The sequence below is a fragment of the Canis lupus genome, chromosome 1 (assembly GCF_003254725.2).
Source record: "Canis lupus dingo isolate Sandy chromosome 1, ASM325472v2, whole genome shotgun sequence".
In the NCBI taxonomy this organism is placed as follows: domain Eukaryota; kingdom Metazoa; phylum Chordata; class Mammalia; order Carnivora; family Canidae; genus Canis; species Canis lupus.
Window position 1 is genome coordinate 14,856,251 of NC_064243.1, and position 18,373 is coordinate 14,874,623.

Genomic DNA, 18,373 nt, shown 5'->3' on the forward strand with positions numbered 1-18,373 from the left:
TTTTTTTTTTTTTTCCTTCCTACTTCATGGAAAAAAAAATTGGCTAGAATTTTCATCATCAGCTACTCTAAGAATTTTAATAGACTTGTAATAAAGCAACACGGAGCTCCTGAGCCAAGAATTTTAAGTGGAGGTGACCTTCAAGTGGCTTCTCTGAGAAGCCAAAGAACGCATTTGTAATGAGTAAGCCCAAGCATGGTTTTGCAACTTGGGTTTTCATGGCTTCCAGTGGCCCTACCTTTCTCCTTCTACTGTTTAGAAATGGCATTGGATGCGTCAGACCCCAGGTGGACCATCTCATTGTACTACGTGTAGAACAATTCACAGCGGCCCCTGTGTAGTGAGAGGCAGTGTGATCTGCCTCTTGGCTCTGAATCTGGAAAGTTATCCTTCAATATGTGTTTTCATCAGTGGGACAGAGTGTTTGGGAGAGCCTTTTTTTTTTTTTTTTTTTTAAATCAACCTGTCTTTCAATAACTGGATTACAGCAATGAATTTCAATTCAGTTTAGCTAGTGGCCTAATCCTAATTAAAGGGTTATCAATGATCTGATCATGCATGCAATGCTAGTATAAGCATGACCTGGCTCTGTCTGGCAATTAAAAAATAATCCCCATAGTTTTAAAAGTGTGAGATTACTGTAATTCAAAATCTATTTCTTGTACCAAAAAAGCAAGTTTTGTATTAGGGAGTCCAGATTTTTGAAAATGTGAAATTTATTTGGCATATTTTAGAATTTCTTGTGTGGATTTTCCCGGTGCTGGGGTAAATGGGCACGTGTGTGGGTTGGGGAGGGATTCCCTTATAACTGCTTCCTGGTGCTTGAGCTTTTCTTTCAGCTGGAGGAGTTAACTGGAAAGGCTAAAGGCATTTACAGCATTTATTAAATACCTTAGCTTTTCCAGGTCTCAGCTCCTGCCATGTCAGGGCTGGGGTGTACTTATAGCCTTATCTAGAGACTTCTCTTTAGACTTCGTGGGAATTGGGGTGAATGGGAGGGGACCACAGGCGAGTCCTGCTTGCACATCTTGCCTGGGGGTGCCCACATTGGCAACCTCTTCAGATGAGACTGTTTGGATAGCACATGTTTTCTGTCTCTGGGTGTAGGGTTGCAAGAAGTAGGGGGTGGGAGAGTCTATGTCAGCTCCAAGGTCTTTGCCATTTCGACCCCTCCCAGCAAAAGGATATTGCGTGTGAGTAACTGAAGGTCTAGAGGGGATGGTGGAGGCTACACAGGGAGTCCTTGGAGCCAGGGCCTGGCGTCCACCGCGTGCCACCCTCATTCTCAGTCGTTGCATATGTGTCCCCTCCAAATACTCGGCCTGATTTCTGGAGATGAAAGCCTGTTTATCTGCCAATGCATTATTTTTCTTCCTCAACTGCTTTTGTTTCCAATAACAATTCTTGAAGAAATACCCATGTTCAGTGTACATGGCATAGCACCACTAGGCTGGGGTAAATGGCAGCTGGGCGGTGGGTGGGGGGAAGGAACTGGCCCTGGAATCAGACTGAGTCTCTGCTCTTCTTTTTATAGGTTTGAAGACTTTTGCACAATCCTGCTTGACCCAGAAAATAATATAGCCGTAATTGGATTCAGTCTCTCATTCTTCCTGCCTGTTCCTGGCATTCCCCATCACTTTAACACTACTTTGCTTGATAAATGAATATATTGTTATTTGCAAGAGTAAGTGAATGTAGAGATGTGCATGCGTGTGCGTGTGTGCACATGTCTATTATGTGTGTGCACACATACATGTGAACCTTTCATGGACTCTTGGCACAGATTTTTTTAAAGGTTGAAAGAGTGAAGATCTTTGGAGGTAAATCAAAGTAGAGGAAAGTACACCCATTGGGCTACAAAGGAAGGATAATTTATATAGACTCACCTGGGAAACCAGAGAGGAGGAAGGTCTCCACAGGTCATGCGTTCCTTCATGCAGCATTCCCACTAGGCACTAGGGCTACCCAGATGAATGAGATGGGAACGGCCCCTGTCCTGTTGGCCCTCACAGTCCTGTAAGGAAGACAGGCATTAATAAACAGTTTATGTCCAATGTGGGGGGACACGGTGTTTGAATGCACGTAACAGGGAAGAGGGCAGGCTGGTTGGTGGATCCAGGGTAAGGGATTAGTCAGAAAAGGCAATGGCTTCTAGAATAAGATCTGAAGGATAAATTGGGGTCAGTGAGGACCAGTTATGAAAACACATTTAAGAAGGAACAATAAGAGACAGAGGAGGCGTGATGCCTTTTAGGGAGGCAGAGCCGGCTTTTCTTGTCAGGCTCCCTGCCATTCGTGCCCTGCCTTATGCCACATTGCCCTGTAATTGATGATATTTTGGTATGACTCGCCAATCCCCAGAAATATCCACAATAGAGCATTTTACAAAAGCACAGCTATGAGGTCTATTCCACCAGTAGTTATTTCCATCAGGCGTCACCGTTATGTGGAACCAGTTCCACAATGAATATTTCCCCTCCCTGTGCCCGCAAAATGTGGCTATTTCCCTCCTTCCGGGCCAGGTGTGGAAGCAAAAGCCATCTCCAGCCTTTTGTTCTGAGAGTTATGCTATTAGTTTCTGCATCGAACAGGTTTAGGGTCTGATATTGCCGACAAAGGCTACAGATCAGGTCTGTGGGAGGTCAAGTCTTGGGAAAAGCCTTGCCCAAGCTCTGTTTGAGATAGTTGTAAGTATTATGTGAAAATGCTTTGTGGCTAAATAAACCAGGAAAACGGTGGGTTAAACGAGGATTTTTTTTTTTTAATTGTAGAACTTTTTAAAGGCTTTAGCATGTGTAGCATGTCTTCTAGAGAAACAGAGCCCATAGGATGTATCTTTATACACATAGCTATATAAATCTATCATACTCATATATGTATCTATAAAGGGATTTATTTTAAGGAATTGGCTCATGTGACTGTAGAAGCTGGCAATCTTCAGAGCAGGCCATAGGCTGTAGACCCAGAGAAGGGTTAATGTTGCAGCTTGAGTCCAAAGCAAAATGCTGGCAGTATACCCTCATCCTCAGAGGCATTTTTTTCTCTTCAAGTCTTCAGCTTATTGCATGGACTCACCCACATTAGGGAGAACAATGAGCTTTTCTCAAAGTCCACTGATTTAACTGTTAATCTCATCTAAAAATTACCTTCACAGCAACACCCCGACCAGTGTTCGACCAAATATCTAGGCATCAAGGCCTATCCCAGTTGACACATAAAATTCACCATCACAATATGCTAAAGGGCTTTGCAAATCTGGAAAAAGGAAACATAATAAAACATAATAGATATCACTTTCTCCCAATTTATGTGAGTAAAGAATCCACGTTTGCAGAACACCTATTAACATCTGGTAAAACACAATTTGGAGACTATTGACCTTGAATAATGATTCACAATTTTGTCTTACTCTGGTTATTCAAAAGATGCCCCCCCCAAATATACATATGTAGTGCTTATTTTTATCTAATAAGATTAAATCATTACTCATATGTTCCCTTTTTTAAGACGTAAATGTAAACCCAATGCTCGTATTAGATTTACTTTCATGTTATACTGTAAACTGCATGCTAAAATTCCGTGCACTACACACATTACTGATGAAATTTCTCATATTAGCAAATTATGGGGGAAATATGTGTACATCTGCTTTAGTAATAAAGGAATGGATGATTCACACTTGAACACAGTGCATACATACCAGAGTAATTTTGGAAAATTATAGCCTAAAAATTCATAAATATTCATTACTACATGCTATGGGGTTAAAAACAACTCACAACAAACTAAATTGATAATGATGAACAAAACTAACAATAATTTGCTGTTAAGAAGCAAGAAGAGCAGCAATTAAAAAACATGATTATTCAAGGCAGTACTGATAATTAATATGTATCCTTCCCCCAAATTGTAGGAATCTAACTACTTGCATATGCACACATGCAACTGGAGCCTGCAGTGTTAGTAAAATACTGAATTGGAGCCATGCCTAAATTCTCTAAAGTCTAAAAAAGCACTAATTCAGTTTAAAAATACCAAATGCCAAATGTAGCAAAACATACGTAGACAGTTATTAATGAGTTGATCTCATTCAGGCACTTAAGAAAAAGTTTTAGGATTGTCAAGGGCAACCTGTTGGGAGGATTTGTTGGCCCTGCAGCAGGCAGAGGGCCATACTTTGAGAACTGCTGCATAGAGGATTTAGGCAAACAAATAAAGGAATTTACAAATTCATGCAAAACACATAAATAAAAAATAATTATTTTATCATTTTAATAGAAATGTAAATTTCATGGAATGAAATTAATAGTTGTAATAATCACTTTTTAAAAAATATTTATTTGTTTAGAGAGCACGTGTGTTTGAGCATGGCGGGGGGGTGTTGGGGAAGAGGGGGCAGAGAGGGAGTGAGATTCTCAAGCCGCCTTCCTGCTAAGCATGGAGCCTGATGCAGGGCTCAATCTCACAGCCCTGAGATCATGACCTGAGCCAATATCAATAGTCAGACGCACAACAGACTGAGCCACTCAGGCGGTCATGTAATAATTACTTTCAATATACTCAATATATAAGCAATATAAGGACAATGTATGCTTCTATGGATTTCTATCAGTTTATTTATACTTTAAACACAATTGGGCCCACTGTGCAGTTAAGTTCCCTATTAAAATACATCCCCTGCTCTTCGCCATTTAGGACAAATCAAACCTCCTTCCTAGATTTACATCAGGCAACCAAGAAATGCTCTTTATTTTACCCCATTCTAGTCTGTCTCATCCCCCAGCCATCAAAAGGGTAATATTCATTCCAAAGTAGAAGCTTTGCACTTTCTCAAATTTCATCCCAGCTCCTCTAGCCTTTTCCAAAGCGGATACTTGGTGGCTTTTATTTTTATGGAAACTATTATTAATTTCAAAATGACTTGTTTATATAATTTTGGAAAATGGTGTTCTGCTTAAGAAAAGAAAAGATAGGGATGCTTGGCTGGCTCAGTCAGTAGAGCATGTGACTCATGATCTTGGGGTTGTAAGTTCGAGCCCCACGTTGGATGTAGAGATTACTTAAAAGTAAAATCTCAAAAAAAAAAAAAAAAGGATAGCCTGAATATGTAAATTTTGGAGAAGCAGAATTAGTGGATGTGGTATTACATGGGAAAAGTCTCCCTCAAGAGAATTTGAGCACGGTACCACTGACAGCAAGGATCATGTTAATCCTGCCCTGGATTTACCCCTGATAGACCAGGACCTATCTGTGCCTGGCATTCACCACTGCACCGCCAGCACTCAGAGGAGCGATCAAGGCTCAGTGCGTATTTGCTGAATGAATGAGGATGTGAGTCAGCTCGTCTGCTGGGATATCTCAGCTCCGTCAGGTTCGGATGCACTGCCAGTTTTGGAATACCCGGGGGTTGGGATTCTCTTCTTTGCAGATCTCATCACTTTCTGCACTTAGATTCTTGCTACTGCTGTGGGGAATAGTTTGCTTTCTCTTTCCTGCCCATCAAGCCCATTTTAATGAGCTGTTCCTGTTCAGCTGTCTTCCTGCAATACAGTCATTTCCTCTTCCTCAAAACGTTCACGCTCGAGGCTGACTGCCTTGGTGACTTCACTTGTTAATCAGAATTAACTGATGTCATGTCTCACTTGACTATCTACAGATGTCGTGCATTCCCCATAGTCCACTGGCCTACAGGACCATGCTGTATTTTGTTGTATTTAATTATGAGGTGTGTGTTGTGTGCGTGAGGAGGGACGAGGACAGGGCTGGGAGTACGAACAGACAGGTGAGGCCACTGCGGTGGGACATGTAAGGAGGCTATTGCTCTGAGCGGCCTCCGCCGCCTGGGCCTGGGCTCCACTCTGAGGAGGAAGGGAGGATATGTGTGAGTGTGACTGTGTGTGTGAGAGTGTGAATAGGTGAGTGTGAGCATGGATGTATGAGTGTGTGTATGTGAGTGTGAGCATGAGCATGCGTGTATGTGAGCATGAGTGTGTGTGCATCAGTGAGTGCATGGGTGTGAGTATGTGTGTGACTGTGGGTATGTGAACATGAGCATGGATGTGTGAGCATGAGCATGAGTGTACATCACTACGTGAGAGTGGGGTTGTGAGAATGAGTATGTGAGTGTGGGTGAGCAAAAGTGTGCATAGGTGAGTGTGTGTGAGGGTGATGAGTACTGACTGGAACTGTCCCCAACAGTTGCACAGTCTTCCACACACAGTAGGGGCTCAGGAAACACTGCATATGCTCAAGTAGAAAATAATCCAAATTACAAGGTGATATTTTATCTTCCCGGTGAGAAAATCTTAAAAAAAAAAATGCAATTTAAGTCAACTTGAATATATCAACTTTTATAGGCATAGATGTCAAATGTCTGCTTTAAATATAATTTACCTTAATTGTACAATATATTTTAAATCTTAGGTGATTTTTCGCTATTTGCCTTCTAAAATAAATTCTATCAGGTGACCTCTATAAAAACTTAAAACTAGCAGTTTCCTCATTTTTCAATGGAGACGATCATAATACTACATGATTTACAGGGTTGTTGTGAGGGTTAAAACATTTAATGGAAATAAAGGCCTTTGAACAGTGCCTGGTATGCTGTGAGGTCTCAACGGAGGATGAGGACGTGCATGCACATTCTAGTAAAGCTTTCTTATTTTAAAATATATAAATCTCATAATATGAAAGACAATAGGAATGTGGAAATTTGGGCTACTTCCTCCTTTCAGAGGGGTAATTTTTTGAGGTAAACAATCTTACCTGCTCTTTGGATATATCTATAACTGTCAGGTGACTGCCACTGACTCCACTTTTGAAAAGACCTGCATTCAAATTTCAATGGAATGTTCTAGAAATGCAAAGTGAATTGAGGCTAGTAAAAGGCAATTGGAAGACAAAGCCTCTAGGAAATAACAATGACTACCTCTCTGTGCAAATATGACTCCCTTTGTTTCTTAAATTTTTTCATGCCTTTGAGGGAAGTTTTTTTCCCCTTGTCTCCCTTTCTCCCAAACAAAAAGCCTGTTTCATTACAGTCTTCACTTTGCTCTTCAAGACTGAGTGACTTTAGGTGCGTTTAATTCAACTGGATTTATTCGAGGAGCTCAGGAACTAATTTATTTATTCTATTTATTTTTACAGCATGCCCATTACCCAGGGATTCTGGGCACATATAAATGATCTGCTTGGGATTGGCAAACAAGAACCAGTGATAAATGGACAGTGAGAAAACCATCTGAAAACATTAGTCAAAAGGACTCTTCCCTTCCAGAAATGCTTGGTTAAGCAGGTTGGTCTTGCAGTTTTCTCTGATCTTGACATTTTATGTTCACATTGCTTGCCTTTTTTTTTTTTTTTTTTTTTGACATACACAACAAGAAGAGAGAGGTCCCTGAGTGAAGATGGGGCAGAGAGGTGCCCCTTGCAGGGCAGTGAGGGGGGTCCCAGAGGCAGGGGAGGCGCCCCCCAACCATTAGGCAAAGGCCTGGGCTCGGCCTCTGGAGGTCTCTTGTGATTCACAAAGGGGAAGGCTTGGGGGCAGATCATTCAACCTAGGTTCAAGGCAAAAAAAGAAAAGATGCTGGTTCCGGCTAAGGGGAGGTCAGGAAGGGGAGGACAGTGGGTCAGTGTCAACCAGTCCTTCATATATTTCTGCCTGGTTAAAAGGAGTTCTACTGGGGAGGTCTGGGTGGCTTGGTTTGTTAGGGCATCTGCCTTCAGCTCAGATCATGATCCCAGGGTCCTGGGATCGAGTCCTGCATCAGGCTCCCTGCTCAGTGGCGAGCCTGCTTCTCCCTCTCATCCCTGCTCTCTCGCTATCCCTGTCTCTCTCTGTCTCACAAATAAATAATCTTTAAAAAAAAAAAAAAAAAAGGAGTTCTACAGAAGAAATGAACTTGATGATCACTTTTCTAGGTGATTTCTAAGGTGATTTCTGTTTTTTCTCCAGACAATCTTTTCCCACGAGTCGGGTTGACTCTAATTTGGGTTGAGACTTGAGGTGTGGGCAACCTCTCTCATGGGGGTTCAGGAAAAGATTGCCACTGTCGCCTTCTTTAAGGCTGCTCCCCCTACCAGGTGATTGTGGGGTTGTGCCCAGAGCCTATCTGTCATTTTTAGAGTTTGATGAAAGTGGGAAACATTGTGGCTTTGAATGGGCCTCTCTGCCCACAAAGTGGAAAAAAATTATTACAGCAGGACTAATCTCTTTTTACAGCCATATAAATACAGTGGTGGAATCAGCCAGATTTAACTCTGAATGGAAAATGTTTTTCAACAAATAGGTCTGGGAGCCACAAATACATGACGAACTTATCAAGAGACAGAAGAGGTGACTTTGCCTTTTTGAAGGCCTCATGTTTGGGACACAGGCGAACGGAGACACCAAACAGAAGCCATGTGTGTTCATGGGCTAAACAAGGCTCACCCCCCGGCATCCACAGATGGTGGAGAAGTCTGAAAGCAAATTAAAGCCTAAATGGGTCACCAAATGCTTTTTGGTTTTCCTTAGCAATCAAGACAGGTCTTCATGGCCCCATCCGCCTTTCTATCTAACATAGAGATTTTACAGATTTTACCCCGGGAGGTAGGCAAAGGCATCCTGTCAAGCACCTCATAAATCCTTGTTATTAACTGTGCCAGAGCTGTGTGAATGGATAAGTGGATTCCCCACTTAATTCAAAAACAAACCAGAAACAGCCCTGCATTCCTTCCCATTTGCTGGGTCATTTGTATCTAGATCGATGACTCCAAGAATTCTACAGTTCACTAAAAGTTTTGGCTTTCTTTGAAATTTTCCATTCCCTTGACCAATAACCCCATTGCCCAACAGACTTTCATTTTCTGAGGATGCGTAAACAGGGAAATGGTTTTGAGCTACTGATGTCATGGGGTGGAGAGCAGAGAGTACATGTGGTTCGGGGTAAGGTTTGGGTCTTAGCTGAGGCTTTGCAGCTAGTTCTCTGTGTCACCTGGGAAAAATCAGTTCACCTCTCTGGACCTCGGTTTCTGCATCATAAAATGGGGACGATAGAACCAACTACCTTGCATAGTTACTCTGGGGCTCAAACATGGTAAAAATGCTTGTGAAAAGGTTTCAAAATGCTTAAAAATATAACATGTAATAATGAAATGCTTCAGTTAACAGTGAGTGATCATTAAATGCCTATTAAATGAATGGCTCTATAGCCAAAAAAATTAAAGGCACATGGCTGGCTTAGTCAGAGGAGCACATGACTCTTGATCTCGGGGTCATTAGTTTGAGCCTCAAATTGGATGTAGAGATTACTTAAAAATATATATATAAAACTTTTTATTTTGATGAAGTCCTAATAGTTCATTTTTGCCTTTGTTTCCCTTTCTTTTGGAGACGTGTCTAGTAAGAAACTGCTGTGCCTGAGGCTACAGAGGTTGCTGCCTGTGTTCTCTGGGATTTTGATGGGTTCCTGTCTCACATTTAGGTCTTTCATCCATTTTGAGTCTATTTTTGTGTATGGTGTGAGGAAATGGTCCAGTTTCATTCTTCTGCATGTGGCTCTCCAGTTTTCCTACCACCATTTGTTGAAGAGACTGTCTTTTTTCCATTGGATTCTTTCCTGCTTTGTTGAAGATTAGTTAACCATAGAGTTGAAGGTCCATTTCTGGGTTCTCTATTCTGTTCCATTGATATAGATCAATGTCTGTTTTTGTGCCAGTCCCATACTGTCTTGATGATTATCACTTTGTAATAGAGCTTGAAGTTTGGAATTGTGATGTCACCAATTTTGGTTTTCTTTTTCAACATTCGTTTGGCTATTTGGGGTCTATTCTGGTTCCACACAAATTTTAGGATTATTTGTTCCAACTCTGAAAAAGTTGACAAAATCAAGACAACCAACAGAATGGGAGAAGATATTTGCAAATAACATATCAGATAAAAGGCTATTACCCAAAATTTATAAAGAACTTCACAAACTCAACACCCAAAGAACAAATAGTCCAATCAAGAAATGGGCAGAAGACATGAATTGACATTTCTCCAAAGAAGACATACAAATGGCCAGCAGACAAATGAAAAATGCTCCCCTTCACTTGGCAGCAGGAAAATACAAATCAAAACCACAATGAAATACCAAATCACATCAGTCAGAATGGCTAAAATTAACAAGTCAAGAAACGACAGATGTTGGCGAGAATGCAGAGCAAGGGGAACCCTCTTACACTGCTGGTAGGAATGCAAGCTGGTGCAGCCACTCTAGAAAACTGTATGGAGGTTCCAAAGAAAGTTGAAAATAGAGCTACCCTCCAAACCAGCAATTGTACTACTGGGTATTTCCCTCAAAGATTCAAATGTAGTGATCTGAAAGGGCACCTGCACCCCAATGTTTATAGCAGCCATGTCCACAATAGCCAAACTATGGAGAGAGCCCAGATGTCCATCAATGGATGGATGGATAAAGAAGATGGGGTATATATATATATACAATGGAATATTACTCAGCCATCAAAAATGAAATCCTGCCATTTGCAACAACATGGATGGAACTACAGGATATTATGCTAAGCGAAACAAGTCAATCAGAGGAAGACAGTTATCATATGATCTCATTCATACATGGAATTTAAGACACAAAACAGAGGATCATAGGAAAAGAGAGGAAAAAATAAAACAAGACGAAATTAGAGAGGGAGACAAACCATAAGAGACTCTTAATCATAGGAAACAACCTGGGTTGCTGGAGGGGTGAGGGTGGGGAGAATGGGATAACTGGGTGATGGGCATTAAGGAGGGCAAGGGATGTAATGAGCACTGGGTGTTATATAAGACTGATGAGTCACTGATCTGTACCTTTGAAACCAAGAATGCGTTATATGTTAATTAATTGAATTTAAACAAATATTTAAAAAATAATGCTAGAAGAGTCTCTCATAGCTCCCAATAAATGCTTTCTCAGAAAAAAAAAAAAAAAACTTAAAAAAAAAGACTAAAAAAATAATAAAAGAAGTATCAAGGTTGTTTATTTTTCTTCTACATTCTTCTGGCCGCTGCCCTGGTTTTGATGCTCATCAGGGAACTCCAATCAACTCTTGGCTAATGGCCCTGCCTTCTGCTTTATCTCCACTACCCACTTACTGTCCTCTTGACCAAGGCTCGTGTGTTCTTTCAGAAACCACAGATCTCTGAGCCTGCCCCTCTCCTGATGAAAACTTTTACTGGGTCCATCTCATCAATAAGATCAGGGTCCAATAAATAAATAAATAAATAAGACCAGGGTCCCTGTACCTTAGCATCACACACGGGGCTCCTGGTTCCTCCCCCTCCCTACCTCTCCAGCTTATCGTTAAGCTCCACCAGGATTTCATTAAGAGCTTAACATTTAAGAATTTTAAACGTTCCCAGAATGCAACTGCCCATACACTGTCTCTCCCTCCCTCTAGTCGGACTGGGAAACTACGCAGTTTTCTAACTTGATGCCACAGATGCCAGGAAGCTTCTGCTCGTCTGTGAGAGGGCTCATGACTCCCTTCTCTGCGCTACCTGGTATCTTATGGACCTTTCTTCTTCTGCTTGGGACTCTCATAGAGCCCATTGACTTACAGACCTCTCTCTCCTACCTGATTGTGATCTGCCTGTAGGGAGGGATCTTACCTAGTTCCTTTGCATAAAGGATCTGCAGAGAACATTCTCACTTGCATCTTTTCTTTCACCTGTGCTTCTTGAACAGTGCTTGACTATCAGAAAACTTGATGATCTTGGGGCTGATAAAAGGTATGCCATGATTTCTGCGCCAACGCCGAATGGGCTCGTTCAATGGATTAGATCCCACCTTTCCACCCACCCCTGCCCTGTTCCTTCTTTTCTCTTTTCCTTCTTTCAAAGAACTTCCAAATATTTTGGTCAACTTCCCCACTGAGAGTTGCCACTGTTATCCTGTTGTGTGGGGTGTCCTCTGCTCCCAAACTTCAGTGTGATGGCTGGGGATGGGACCCCCCTGACCAGGGGTCTGTCGTGAGGACCACCATGCAGAGGCTCTGTGGCAGCTTCTCCTCCCATCACTCATAGTCCTGGATCCCTGAGCAGCACCTGGTGAGCAAACAGGCCACATTCACTACCAAGGACTCATTTAAATAAATTATTTAGAACACACACACACAGACACACACACACAGACACACACACACACACACGGAGATATACAATCAGTCCCTGGTTATGTTTCCAAAAAATTAAATGACTAAAGCTGCTCTGTATAGGTAGCTCCTTCTGTATTATACCTAACATCGGATATTAGCATATATGTGAATTATTATCATCCTGTTTTTTTTTTTCTTAATGTGGGAATTCCAGGGCACAGAGAGGTTGAATAACATTCCTAGAGCCATACAATAGTTAATGGTGGTGGCAGGATTCAAATACAGACAGTCTGAAAGCCAGAGATTTGGACAAATTAGGATCCTTTCTTTTTAAGAGAATTAAAGCTCTGGATGATGCATCCTTAGGTGGCTTTTATGCTTTAAGTATCATCTTTTTTGCATCTATTTACCACTAAAGCAGGGAAAGTGGTGAGGAGACATGGAGGAAATAAACAAACAAACAAAAAAATAAAGTAAATGAGATATTTGCCACAACACGGATGGACCTTGGAAACATTATGCTTCGTGAAATGGTCCAGACCCAGAAGGACAACTCTTGGGTGATCTCACTTACATGAAGTGTGAGGAGTAGGCAAATTCACAGAGGCAGAAAGTGGAATAGGGGTTACCAGGGGCTGGTGGGGAGGGGGGACCAGGGAGTTCTTGTTTAATGAGTAAACAGTGTCTGTTTGGAATGATGGAAAGGTTCTAGAAACGGATGGCAGTGGTGGTTGCACAACATTGTCCATGCGCTTACAACGTACCACCGAGCGGTACGCTTAAAAATGCTAGAAATGGTAAATATTGGGTATGTATTACCACAATAAAAAATAAAATAAGTAAAGTTGCAGTTTTATAATCCTGACAACAGCTTCCTCTGGAGGCAGCCGAAGAGGCGTGAAGCGTGATTGAGGACTCTGCCATTTGCTCTCAGCAAATAGAATTTAATTAATCACGGCCAAGGCCTCTTCAGCAGCTCTCCCCAGTGTGGCAGCGGCTCAGGACAATTACTGTTGACAGAGCAGAATTATGTATGTGGAGGGGGGGAAATAGAAATTTCCTCTTCAAAATTAAGGAATTATGCAAAGTAAATGCACTATATCTAATATCAATTTAATCAGCGCTAACTATATTCTGCACACAGTAGAAGTGGAGTCATCCGAAATGCAAAAGGTTGGCTGAGAGCAGAAGAAAATTTTTCTCAAGCTTCCTGCCTGGATGACCTGGGGCGAGAGTTGCAAGGCAGCAGTCCAATCCTGCCAGAAACGGTTTTATTTGACTTGCAATTGTGTTTATCTGGGTTGCCAATATTTTAAAATCTGGCCATTTCTTACAAATATGGATTTCTGACTTTTCTTGAAAAATCTGAAGGCCCGGGAACATGGCCTCATGCTTGTACACAGCCATTAGTACTTCCCATTCTTACTGCCCTCGCTCATGTTATCTGCTTGGCTCCTGGGCATTTGAGTTCCTGTCTCAGATGCAGGTCTCACCTGCCCTTCGCCTCATCTCCTCAATAAAACTGCCTACCCAGTCCTCCGATCCCCTCTCTTGGAGGCTCTTCATTCCTACAGCACTTACTGGGCCTATACAACCCTTGGCCCTTATCGTGGATTATCTTTTATATGTAATATGGACATGACAGAAAGTTCCAGACTTTCTGAAACAGCAAATGTAAATGTTTTGCACTACCCTTGCTTTCTACTTTAGAAGATACAGTCACTCAAGACCCAAGCTAGATTGTAAGACATAGTGTATAGACTTTATGCCTTAAAACATCTGATTTTCCTAGCACCAGCAGGGGTTCAGTTGGTGTCAAAAATGAATCAGTAGGTTTGGGAACCTCTTTAAGAATACAGATGACTCAGGATGCCCAGGTGGCTCAGTGGTTGAGCATCTGCCTGTGGCTCAGGGCCCGATACCAGAGTCCCGGGATCGAGTCCCACATCGGTCTCCTTGCATGGAGCCTGCTTCTCCTTCTGCCTGTGTCTCTCCCTCTCTCTCTGTGTCTCTCATGAATAAATAAATAAAATCTTTAAAACAAAACAAAACAGATGACTCATGAGGTCAGCTGTGGAGAGTATTGTGCTAATGCAGCCAACAACATGGACTTCATCCCTTGGAAAGTCAATCCATTTGTCCCATCCTGTGGACATGGATCATCCTCATCCTCTGGCCAAACTGTTCTTGCTCAAAGGACAGAAAGAGTGACGCAAATCCATCCCTAAGTCCTGGAGAAGAATTCATGGCTCCTGGATTGACCTTATTATTATTATTATTATTTAAAAAATTTTTTTATTTATGCATGAGAGACACAGAGAGAAGCAGAGACATAAGCAGAGGGAGAAGCAGACTCCCTGCGGAGAGCCTGATCCAGAACTAGATCCCAGGATCCCAGAATTACACCTTGAGCCAAAGGCAGACACTCAACCACTGAGCCACTCAGGCATCCCCGGCCTTATTATTTTTGCGCAAGGAGGCTGTCTCTCAGACAGTAAAGGCATTTTTAGAAAAGAAAATGGCAGCTATTCGTTTTTAAACTAATTCTGCAATATTTTGAATGAATCAATGATGAAATAATGATTATAACTCAATAACTGGTATTACTTATGTGATGGGAAGAACGGTGGTTTGGATATGAAGAAGGAAGACCACGTCAATCAGCAATATTAAGATAGAGTGCGTGAAGTTCATTGTTCTTGAGAAGTCACAGTAATTTATAGGAAAAACATTCTTGTTCTGGAAAGAAAAAAAATAAAAGCAAAGAAAACTGTCAGGAAATTGAGTTTCAAAGTGTTGTCCCTTTATAGCTCAGTGCTTTCTAGTAAAGTCCAATTCAGGCAGTCCTTGCTTTGCACGGTACAGCATTAATTGATCCACATTCATGTTAGAATCATGACCGTATGGTTCTGAGATGCATGGGTTTTGGTAAATATGGTAGCATGCAAAGCAAGGACCCCACTGAAGTCCAGTAAAGGTTGGTACATTCACCTTATCTACAAAGAATGCAGGACAATCAAGGAAAATGAGAGGACATTTTCATGGTCACTGAAATAAACTAAAGAGCATATGTTGTGTTACTTAATATTTCCGGTGAAAGACTACTTTGCATTGATAGGTTTGTTTCTAAATGCCAAGACCCTCCTTCTGGCTTTTCATACAATCCACTCTAATACAGTTTGTATTAGTCAGGGTAGCTAGGTTATGCATAGTAACAAACAACCCCTGTGTCTTATGGCTGAGCACCACCCAGCTTATTTCTCTCTTACAAAGTTGTTTGTGGGTCTAGGTGACTCAGTCTATGCACTATTGCAGGATCCAGGCTGAATAGGGGGACCATCATCCCGTGGCTGTACCTCTTGGAACACGTGATCTCCTTAGGTGACAAGGCAGAGAAAGAGGGTCTCACGCTGATAATTAAATGCTTTGGTCTGGAAGTGACCTGCTTCACTTCTGCTCTAGAACATGGTGCTGCCTAACTGGAAGGGAAGCAGAGACATGCTCTCTTCTCACATGCCCCACGGGAGAGGCAGAGAAGAAATGGGTAAGCAGTAGACATTGCTACCTCACATTTCCAATCACAGGTTTCTTCCCCTGACACTTCTATACCCAAACCATCTGGCTGTAAGTCTAATTGTTCTTTATAAACCTAGCTTTGAGGAATTGGCAATAGGCATCATCACTTTATTTAGATAAACCACTTGGGGGGGCAGGCGGGGAAAAGGGAGATATTCACTTATTCATGTGTTCAGCAAATATTTGTTGAATGCCCACTCTGCACACTGATCCAGGTGCTAGGATTCAGCAATAATCAAAACACACAAAAGTCCTTGTCTTTTTGAGAGTGCATTTTTTTTGGGGGGGAGGGTAAGACAATAAGGTATATGTATGACAAAAACAACAGGCATATGCTCTAACTCCGATGAGAATTAGTGTCATGTCAAAATAAGGTCCAGTAAAGAGACACCATGTGACTGGGGTGCGCTGGTGGGAGTGGAGGGGGCATTTTAGGAAGGCTACCCAGGAAAGGCCACCACGAGCTTGATTTTGTATACAATTTTTTTTTTCAAATATTAATACATGGCAGGCACTGTGGGGAGAGGAACACGGTGGGCTTATGACAGATTCTATCCCCAAAGGATTTCCTAATGGAGGAATGAGATGGGGACTATATAGACTATAATAAAGGTTAAATGTGATTTTTTAAAAGTAAGAGTTAATGTTTACTGACTGTCAGCGACATGCCAGGCACGTTCTATGATTTAACTTATTTAACTTTCACCAACCACTGGCTATCTCATTTTTCAAAAAGACAAACATAAGCTATGACTCCCAGAAGGTAAGCAATTTGTCCAAGGAAACACAGATAAGAAGCAGGAGAGCTGGGCTTCACACCCAGTTCTCTGCCTCCAAAATTGGGCACCTAACGACTACAGTCCTACTGACTTCTCTAAATGTGATAAATATCACAAGAGAGGTGTGATTGAAGGTGAGAATCTATTACTGCCTAGGAGAAGGGAAATCAAGGCAGGCTTCTTGGAGGAAGTGGCATACCTGGGCCTAGGTGAACTACTGGGATTCAAGCAGATGGCACTTGAAGAGGTGGTAGTATAAATAGACGTGTGGAGTCAAAAAGGCTCAGGGCCAGAAATTTGTGTTCGGCTAGAATTGGCGCATAGAGTTATGGACAGAATCTTGGAAAGATAATGTGAGGTCATATCACAGAAGGTCTTAATGCCAAGCAGAGGAGTTTGAACTCTGTTGAAAGGAAAGCAATAGTAGTTATTGAAACTTTTGAGCAGAGAATAGAAGGAGGAAAGGCTGTGTCTTAAAAGAAATAAACTGGCCAATGCTATAAAGAATGGATTAGACAGTGTGGTCAGGGAGATCAATCAGGAGCACTGTAAAGGGCAGTGTCGGTGAAACGGAAAAGCATGGAATGAGCAGTCATCGCAGAAGTAGGATGGATAGCGTTTGTAACGGACATGGGAAGGGAGGGTCAGGGAACAGGGAGGGAAGAATAAAAGATAACTCCACCTGGTGAAAAGTCTAGATAATTCTTTATTTTCTTACAATTTACACTTTGTTTCTGCTTCTAACACTTATCTTTGATCCCCAGACAGGAGTAAAAAAAAAAAAGGAATTTTACTGCCGTCTTTTTGTGAAATTCGATGAATGCCAATGGAACAAAGCTACTTAAATGATGAGCTGTAAAGCTTCAAATCTCTTCTCCCAATGAAAATCTCATTAGCCTGCCATTTGAAAACCAGCATATTCAAATTTGACTTTGTTTGGCTTGTACAGTTTGATCCCTTTAAACTGATGGTTTTTCAGGAGTGTGGTAGGAAGCCTGAAATTTCAATTAGATAAGCCAGAGGTTTACCTGTTGGAGGAGAGAAGGTATTATCTTCCTGTTGCTAGGTGATGGGTCTCCAAAGCAATGGTTCAGTCTTAAAGGATCAGAGCTCTTTTAAAATTCCTTTTCTTTTGAAAACAAACATCAATTTAAAACTAACCCCAGATGCCCGGCTCTGGTTCTATAAGGAATAAAACCACTTATCTGCCATAGATCCACCAAACCTTCTGCTTCCCCAAACTAGATAGCCCTAATTTACGTGGATGACCAGCCTTTACTGGTTCTACAGGGTATGGGTAGGAATAATGATAACCAAGATTAATGCTGGGAGCCCTCCTCCCTGCTTCATCTGCTTCATTGCATTACAATTCTATGCCATATATACTATTTGTTTCCCTTTAACGGATAGTGTGATAGTTAATTTTACACCTCAACCTGGCTTAGGCGATGATGCCAAACACTCATCTAGATAGTGTCATGAAGGTTTTGTTTTGTTTTTTTTAAAGATATGATTAACATTTAAATGAGTGCCCTCTGAGTAAAGTAGATGATGCCCTATAATTTGGGGAGGCCTCATCCAACCATTTGAAGGCATCAAGAGCAAAGACTGACGCCCCCCACCCCCAGAAATAGGAATTATCCTCAGGAGTGCGACATAGAAACCCTGCGTGAGTTTCCAGCCTGTGCTCTGTGGAGCTCTGACTCTACACTGCAACGTCAACAACTATCAGAGTTCTTGCCTGTCCTACAGACGTCAGACTCGCCAGGCCCTGCAATTCAGGGAGCCAATTCCTTAAAATTGATCTCCGCCTCCATCTCTGTCTATCGGTTCTGTTTCTTGGGAGAACCATGACCACTACAGAGGGAACAAGTGAGGCTAACCTAGGCTGACTCGTCCAA

At 41.8% G+C, this 18,373-nt stretch overlaps 1 long non-coding RNA gene across 1 annotated transcript; it reads right to left on the reverse strand.

Moving 5' to 3' along the window:
• Positions 1 to 523: 523 nt before the first annotated feature.
• LOC112644044 (uncharacterized) lies at positions 524 to 17,545 on the reverse strand. Its single transcript, XR_003126091.3, has 5 exons — positions 17,501 to 17,545; positions 14,725 to 14,856; positions 11,633 to 12,067; positions 3,147 to 3,255; positions 524 to 2,014 (listed from the first exon to the last, which is right to left on the reverse strand). It is a non-coding gene; the product is annotated as an uncharacterized LOC112644044 (long non-coding RNA).
• Positions 17,546 to 18,373: the final 828 nt, after the last annotated feature.